This window comes from Rattus rattus, chromosome 6 (genome assembly GCF_011064425.1).
Source record: "Rattus rattus isolate New Zealand chromosome 6, Rrattus_CSIRO_v1, whole genome shotgun sequence".
Lineage (NCBI taxonomy): Eukaryota > Metazoa > Chordata > Mammalia > Rodentia > Muridae > Rattus > Rattus rattus.
Window position 1 is genome coordinate 99,952,656 of NC_046159.1, and position 8,325 is coordinate 99,960,980.

Here is an 8,325-nt window from a genome sequence, read left to right on the forward strand (position 1 = left end):
GATCATATAAAAACTCCACTGGAAAAAGTCCTATAGCTGACAAACACTTTCAGCAATGTAGCAGGATAAAAAAAGTTAATACTGAAAAATTAGTAGGCCTCCCCATATATAAATGGCAAACTGAGAAAAAAGGCAAGGAAGCAACACCTTTCATAATAGCCTCAACAAAAACAAAAAACCAAAAACAAAAACAACAACAACAAAAACCCGAAATATCTTACAATAACTCTAACCAAGAAAATGAAAAGCATATGATTAAAAAAAAATGAAAATAAAAGAAGACAAAAAGATCTCCCACACTAGTGGATCAGTAAGATTAATATAGTGAAAATGGCCGTCCTGCCAAAAACCGATCTACAGAGTCAATGCAATCCTCACCAAAATTCCAACTCAATTCTTTACAGAACGTGAAAGGACAGTTTCAGTCCTGAATGAATGAGAGTAAATTCTTCGGTCAAATTATGCAGGCTTTATTTTTGTTAGGCAGGGTTGTCTCCCTAAAGTGGGCTTTAAGAAAGTAGCACTAAACATAGGAGAAGGTGGAGTCTATATTAGCACCAAAACGGAAAGGCTATGGCGTTTTCAAGGGATTTGGGTTATGTAGGAACTTGTCAGAACATTTCAAAGTTACCTGGCAGAAGGGTGAAGGTCAGGGTATAAGGTGTGAAAGATGACAAATAGACCCTATCTCAAAACAAAAAACAACAAAACAAAACAAAACAAAAACACCTCTCTGGAATAGCCAGCTTACACGGGGCTGCCTAGGAGTTTTCTGCTTTTAACCACTCAGAAATGCCGAGACCACCGCAGTGGTGATCTACAGAAACTCAGCCACTACTGAAGGAAGCTAGTAGCAGACCTTGACATTGATATCATGACTCTGCTTCTGCAGCCATGAGGAACACAAGGGTTAAGGGTCGGGGTTGGGGATTTAGCTCAGTGGTAGAGCGCTTGAGGCGCAAGGCCCTGAGTTCGGTCCCCAGCTCCGAAAAAAAAAAAAAGAAAAGAAAAAAAAAAGAGTTAAGGGTCTTGGAGGCCTCAGTTCAGACTTCAGAGGAAGGCCTCCCGGAGCAAGCAGTGAGAGCCGGGACCTTCAAAGGCAGCACTTGAAAGGGTAGTAAGTAAAACTGTGAGAGTGAATCTGAAAATGCACTGAAGACCCCAGAAGATGTTAGAGACACCAAAAACATGGAGCATCAGCCAAGAAACAAGCAGACAACAAGTAGAGGTAGTGGAAGAGGAAGGTCACGTTATCTGCAAACGGTAAAGCTGTGGAGACAAGGACTGCACACCCCTTGGGGCTCCCTAACGTTGGGCTTCTGTGTACTCCAGAAGCGATACAAGAAGCTACAAAATTTAACATTCCTTTGTGGAATTTGGCCTTTCCATGGTCCTGTCCCTCCGCCCACAGTCCCATTTGGAATGACAATATCTTTGCTCTGAGCCACTATATATCTGAAGTATGTGAATCTCTTGATTTTACATGGGATCTCGGCTAAAGATTTGTCTCCCGGGTCGGGCCTTTAAATGTGTGCTTTTTAGTAATTTTGAACTGTTAAGACTAAGAACTTTTGGAGGCAGACTGAAGTCGTTTTAAGTTATGAACTGGCTAAGAGTTAGGGGGGTTGAGGAGGGTGGTGGGATGTTAGGGTTTAAGGGGCCATGCTTGCATGTCAAGGTGTGATGATTAACTTCACTAACTTGATTGGACGGAGATGCACCTGGGATCTGTAAAGCTTAGCTCTGGGAGTATCTGTAAGGGCATTTCCAGAGAAAATTAACTAAGAGGGAGAAGGCTCACCCTGAATGAGAAGGCAACATCCTATATGCTGGTGGCTTGAAAGAAATAAAGACAGTAAGGAGAGATCTCACTGACACTCGCTCTCGCACTCACTCTCTCTTCTTCTAAGATACTGTTTTGGAAAGCTGCTCAGCTCTCGCTGCTTCGCACCAGCATGGACTGTAACTTCTTAAGCTAGAGCTAAAATGTGCCCTGCCTTCCTTGAGCTGTGAACGTGCCGTATCTTTCCACCACCACAAAGGTCTAACATTTATTTGCTAGGTTGCAAAGCCCAGTCACAGATACACTAGATATAACATTCGATGAGGTCTCTATCTGATGGTAGGTACCTCGTTCCAAATTTTCTTCAGAAATATTTTACAAATAATTTTCTATACACGTTTGTTATTATAAACATCATTTTACCATATCTTTACATACATCTGATGTTTCTGTGAATAAATCTTGTTTGTGTAACTAAAAGTTAAAATTGGTTTACAAAACATTAAAAACTATACTAATATAAGCCAGTTATGGTTTATATGCCTTCTATTCCCACAGAATATGTGAGAGTTCTTACTTTACCATACTGTCACCTATCCTCAGTGTATCAGTTGCTTTTTCTGTTGCTATAAGAAAGCACCATGGCCAAAGTGACTTATGTAAAGATTTTTATTTTGGCTTGTTATTCCAGAAGAGTTAGAGTCTATCATGGCAGCAGACAGGTGTAAAAATAAATAAATAAATTTGCTTTTTCTCTTGCCTGCCCCTGCTCCCAGAATGCCAACTCTGGGACTAATTATTTGGCCACAAGCTTTGACTTGCTCCCTGACTGGCTCATAACTTATTTACCCATTCCATCTGCTCTGTGTCTTCCACATTTAGTTACCTGTCCTTCAGTCCTGGCCTGCTTCTTCCTTCACATCTTCCTCGTGTCTCCCAAGTGGCTCTCTTGAATCTCCCTTTAGTCTCTCACTATTTCCCAGAATCCTTTCTCTTCCTGTCAGTGTCCCACCTCCTAGTTCCTGCCTCAGCTCATTGGCCATAGGCTTTTTTATTGACAGGAGATGCTTATAAAAGATTCTCTCTATAGACAAGCAGCCACTAGAGCAGGAAGCTGATAGATCCCCTCAACTGCGTGCACAATGCAGAAAGAGTGAACTAGAACCAGGGGGGGAGTATTTTAAACCCTCAAAGCCCACATCCCAGTGACACACTTCCTCCAACAAGGCTAGACCTCCCCATAACTCCTCCAAGCAACACCCCCAACTAGGGACAGAGAATACAAACGCTCAGGTTTAGAGGACAGTTCTCATTCAAACCACCACACTCAGTGAAATATCTTCTTACTCTTCCTCTTCCTTTTTTCCCTCTTCCTCCTCCTCCTCTGCTTTCCATTTCTCTTCCTGGCCCTCTTCTTTCTGGTGCTGAGAATGAGAATGCAAACCTTGCAAGTGCTGAGCAAACAGTTTACTAAAGGGCTCCATTCCTCACCTTCTTTTAATCTTTCTTCTCTCACTGCTGGGAGAAAAGTCCATTAAGCATTATACATACCACAAATAACCTCAGACATGCCTATCATTTCCACAGAAAGCACATAAAACATCCATCTTTAAATGCCTTTGGAAACATGTATACGTTGTAGAGATTATATGTCTTTGCTGAAAAAGAAACAATGGAATTTAATTTAATTTAAGCAGAAGAGGGATTTATTAAATGATATTAATAGCTTACAGAATCATTTGAAGAGCTAGAGAAAGTCACGAGGTTTGGCTTCTGTACCACAAAACTGGCCTAGGTAGGTCATCTTTTGCCATCGCAACACACTAAGTGCCAGATTAAATCCCCGATTCAGAGTGATTGACAGCAAGGGTGTTTGAAGCACGGCTTGATTTGACTTGGGTTGGCATCTGAGTCTTCCATTAGCTCTAGCAAGTCACAGATCCAAGTAGGAAATTGGGGTAGGAATACTATGCCCTCCCATACAGAGACACCACAAGGCATACAGCAAGAAAGAGCTTCAACACAATGGACAATGGTATTGTAAAAGCTCACAGTTTAGCCTAGGATGAAAATCCAAAGCTTACGTATCCTGCCTGCTCAGCCCCTGGTGATGCCCCCTCAGCCACAGCACAGTGTGCTAGAGTGGAATCACATTGAGAAGCATGCACTGTCAGGAAGCCTGAGTAAGGAGAAGACCCAGTGTTGTTCTTTCTAGAACAATTCACTGTGCTAGAGTGGAATCGCATTGAGACAGCATGCACTGTCAGGAAGCCTGAGTAAGGAGAAGACCCAGTGTTGTTCTTTCTAGAACAATTCACTGTGCTAGAGTGGAATCACATTGAGACACAGCATGCACTGGCAGGAAGCCTGAGTAAGGAGAGGACCCAGTGTTGTTCTTTCTAGAACAATTCACTGTGGCAAGAAAGAACTCACTCCTTCAGACAGGCACGTACCCCTTCTGAGAGAGATGCTCCAAATGACCTAATTTCCTTTCACTACCCTCCCAGTCACAGACCCATCACCTCTTACCTGGTCACACTAGAACCAGACTTCTGGAACCTTGAAACCGTAGCCAAACAACAGCACTCACACTGCAGAGAGGGGAACACTCGGGACGAGCAATGTAACCGACCCATTACCAACTACCACTACCCAGGAGCCTCTAAGTGAGCAGAGCAATCTAACTTCGGCTCTCTCCTTGGCTTTCTAAGGAAATTGTGAGTAAAATGTATGTATTCAGTCCCATAGTTTACTTAATAAGGTGAATAGTCAGAGGAGGCATATAAACTTTGAGGTGGAAAATATTTTAAATACAAATGATCGTTTGAAATATCAGCTTAAAGTGAGATTCCGCTGCGCTTTCCTACATCAGTGAGAAGCCAAGAAATCTAAACAATAAAGGTGGATAAACCAGGGGCCTCAGGGAAGAATCAGTTTGTTTGTTTGTTTGTTTACTCAAAACCAAAACAAAGAAAAAGAGCATTTCCAATGTTATCCTTCTGTCTTAGTGTCTCCTAAATAAATTTGGACACTAAATTCAGGTAGGAGCATGGATATTATCTACAAAATCTTTTGAAAGACTTTGAAATGACTAGGGAAGAGAATGCATTGCAAATAACAAATTAGTGTGATTCTGAAATACAGCGGCCTTACATACTGGGACTTTGCATTAAAGAGTTGGTCTGATCTTCCAATGACCATCAAGTCCCCCTCATGTAGGAATCGAGATTGTTACTGAAACACTCATCTTCAGAATCCCATGCCCCAAGCAGAAGTTGATGAGTCCCAACAGTCACATTCCACCGAAGCTTTATCTGCCCTTGGTGTGCTGCAATGGACATGCTCACCCGCAGGGGCATCAGGAAAAATTAGATGACACGATGTTAATGAAGGATTAAAGATTTATGAAGGTCTCCGGAAATTCTCCAAACCCAAGAGTTCAGGTGTTCAAGTGCTGGGATTAAAGGCATATACCACCACCACCCAGTATTTTACAAAAATATTTGTAAAAGTAAAATAAATTTTAAGAAAACAAACAGAAACTCAAGTTGTTGTAGCTAATATGAGGTCTGCAATCCGACTGCCAAGTGCAGTAGCAGGTACAACTCTTCCTGCTGACAGTGAAAGAAACCCAGTTTGCCACGCAAAGGATTTGGTCTTACTGAAAACTACCAGAAAGGGGCCAGGGAGATGGTAGGAGCCATACTGCTTTTGTAGAGCAAGCAGGTTTGGTTCCCAGCACCCACTTCAGACAACTCACAACTGCCTGTAATTCTAGCTTTAGGAAACCCAAAACCTCCTCCCATGAGCACCTGCACGCCCATGTGCACACACCCATTCACGGACACACATGTGCAAACAACTAAAAATCAAATAAACCCTTTTTTAAAAAATCTTTTCAAAGTGGGACCGAGGACATGGCTTGCTGCTCTTCCAGAGGTCCTGAGTAGTTTCTAGCTGTCACATCAGGTGACTTACCACCATCTAAACTCTAGATCAAGGGACTCTGTCACCTTCTTCTGACCTCCACAGGTGCCCACTCACATGCATACATTCATACAGTCACAAACATGTACATATAAGTAAAAATAAAATCTTTTTATATCCTATAACATATATATATAGTACATACTATAGTGTTATATATTACATGTTAATTAAATAAATATATATCCTATATATGTGACCTTTTTTTAAATGACTAAGAGAAAGAAATATCCACAGAAGCCTGGGTGTGGTGGTGCATGCCTGTGATCCAAGCTACTTAGAGGCTGAGGCAAGAAGATCACAGATTCAAGACTGTGCTATACCGTGAGACCTGAGCGGGAGAGGAGAGGAAACATAAAGACAGAGGGAGTGTCGTGGTAAGAGCCATGGGTTGGAAAAAGCTGTTGTGCAGTCTTCTAGACATGACGGGGCCACTGCACAGCAGCTCTAGCTGCCAGCACGGAAGATCAAGCCAGCCGAATTTCCCCAGAGAGAGGGGAGGGGCTCATGATTAGAGGAGGGGAGGGGCGAGGAGGGAGGAAAGAGCAATTGACTGGAAACGGAACAGAACAAACGGGGAGAGAAACCCCAGGAAGATTCTCAAGATTGAGTTGGTCCAGGAGCCCGACCGACATTATCAGGTTCAGATCCTTCCTGTTTCTCTTCTCCATCATCGTCATTCTCTACTGTCTACCTGCATCTCCAGGAAATGATGCCTCCCTTGCAGAGCGACTCAACTTCCGTAAACCGCCTGCTCCTGATTGGTCAGACCTTGGTCACTGTGCTGCCTCTGGAGAAAAAAAGGAGCCCCCACCCAAGCCCAAATGGTTCTCCTACAGAAACTCGGAAAAATACATGAAATAATAAAATCAAACAAATTCCAGGCATTCCAATCCAAAAATATATGTAATGTGTGGTCAAAACTGTAAATGATGCCTTCTGATAATTAAGGCAAAATTCGTGTTGGTACAGCTGAGCACTTGACTGGCTTGTGTAGGGTACTGGGTTCACTCGATACAGAAAGAAAGAAAGAGAGAGAGAGAGAGAGAGAGAGGAAGGAAAGAAGAAAGGAAGGAAGGAAGAAGGGAGGAAGAAGGAAGGAAGGAAGGAAGGAAGGAAGGAAGGAAGGAAGGAAGGAAAGAAGAAATAGCCCAAAAACGTGGGTCTCCAATATTAGAGAGCTGGATCCTAGACACGCACTGCCGTGACACCAAACCTCTGTTTGGGAATGAGGGGGCCGATCCCAGGGCCTTGGCAGAAGCCAATGTTCTGAGAAACATTCTGTCCCAGTGATCCTCCTGACTCTGTATCCTCAGTGCTGGAATTATGGGGATGAACCATCATACCTGGCTTTTTACTGGGGTACCATGCTTACCAACTGAGCCATTGCCCCAGCCCAAATCCTATCTTATTGGTACATAATTAATCCATAGTTCATCCAACCTAAAAATGTCCATAATCTACCATATATACTCACAAAATAAGGACATATGCTTCTGGAGTGAGTGTGTGTGTGTGTGTGTGTGTGTGTGTGTGTGTGTGTGTGTGTGTGTGCACGCATTCACTATTGTTCTTCCTTTATGAGGAAACTGAACCCCAGAGAAATTAACTTACCAAAGGTCACAAAGTTGGCAAACATACTGGATTGAGGATTTGAACACAGATAATCTTTCAGAGTCCAAACCTGTTCCTTTATCTTCTCTTTGCAGGGGTGGGAGGTCTCTCACCATGTTGTCCAAGCTTGTCTCTAACTCTCGAATCTTTTTTTTTTTTTTTTTTTTTTTTGGTTCTTTTTTTTTCAGAGCTGGGGACCGAACCCAGGGCCTTGTGCTTCCTAGGCAAGTGCTTTACCACTGAGCTAAATCCCCAACCCCCTAACTCTCGAATCTTAAGAGACTGGAGCTGCAGACACACATAGCTGGACACATGCCATTTGCTTTATATGTTTGCTATTCAAAGCGAAGATGACAAAGAAAGAAGGTAAAACAACAGAGGGAATAGCCACTAAGTCTATCACTGGCCTGTAGATAGCTGCCGTGAGGCAGCTGTTGCTGCAAACCTGACCCCTTGTCAAAGGAGCTCCTTTACACAGTGGACGGCAGAGACCCAACAGTCTGGGGTACAAGCCACTGTGGAGTGTTCGACCCTGAATCCACCCCCTCCCCACCAAGGTTCAGGGAATATCACAGAAGAGTGGGCAGAGGTAAAGGCCCTACGTGGGGAGACCCTGCTGCAAAAGAACATCTTCTGGGCATGGCGGGGCCACTGCACTCAGGACTCCCAGCCCTTTGGTTGCCAGCACGGACCTGCACAGGATCAGGTTCATCAGCACTAGAGCATGGAAAGAAATGGGACTCATGGGCCCTGTCCATAGCTGTAGGGCTACTGGAGCTGATGGCGCTGGAGTAGGAAGAGTCACTTTGCTTCAGGAGTTGGCCTGGTAGATTTCCCAGGTGGAAGGCACCTACACTCAGGCCCATATTGGAAACAATAATTAGACCCAGTGGGATGAGAAGAGGAGGGGGAGTTGGAAGGGAGGGGTGTGAAGAGAGCCT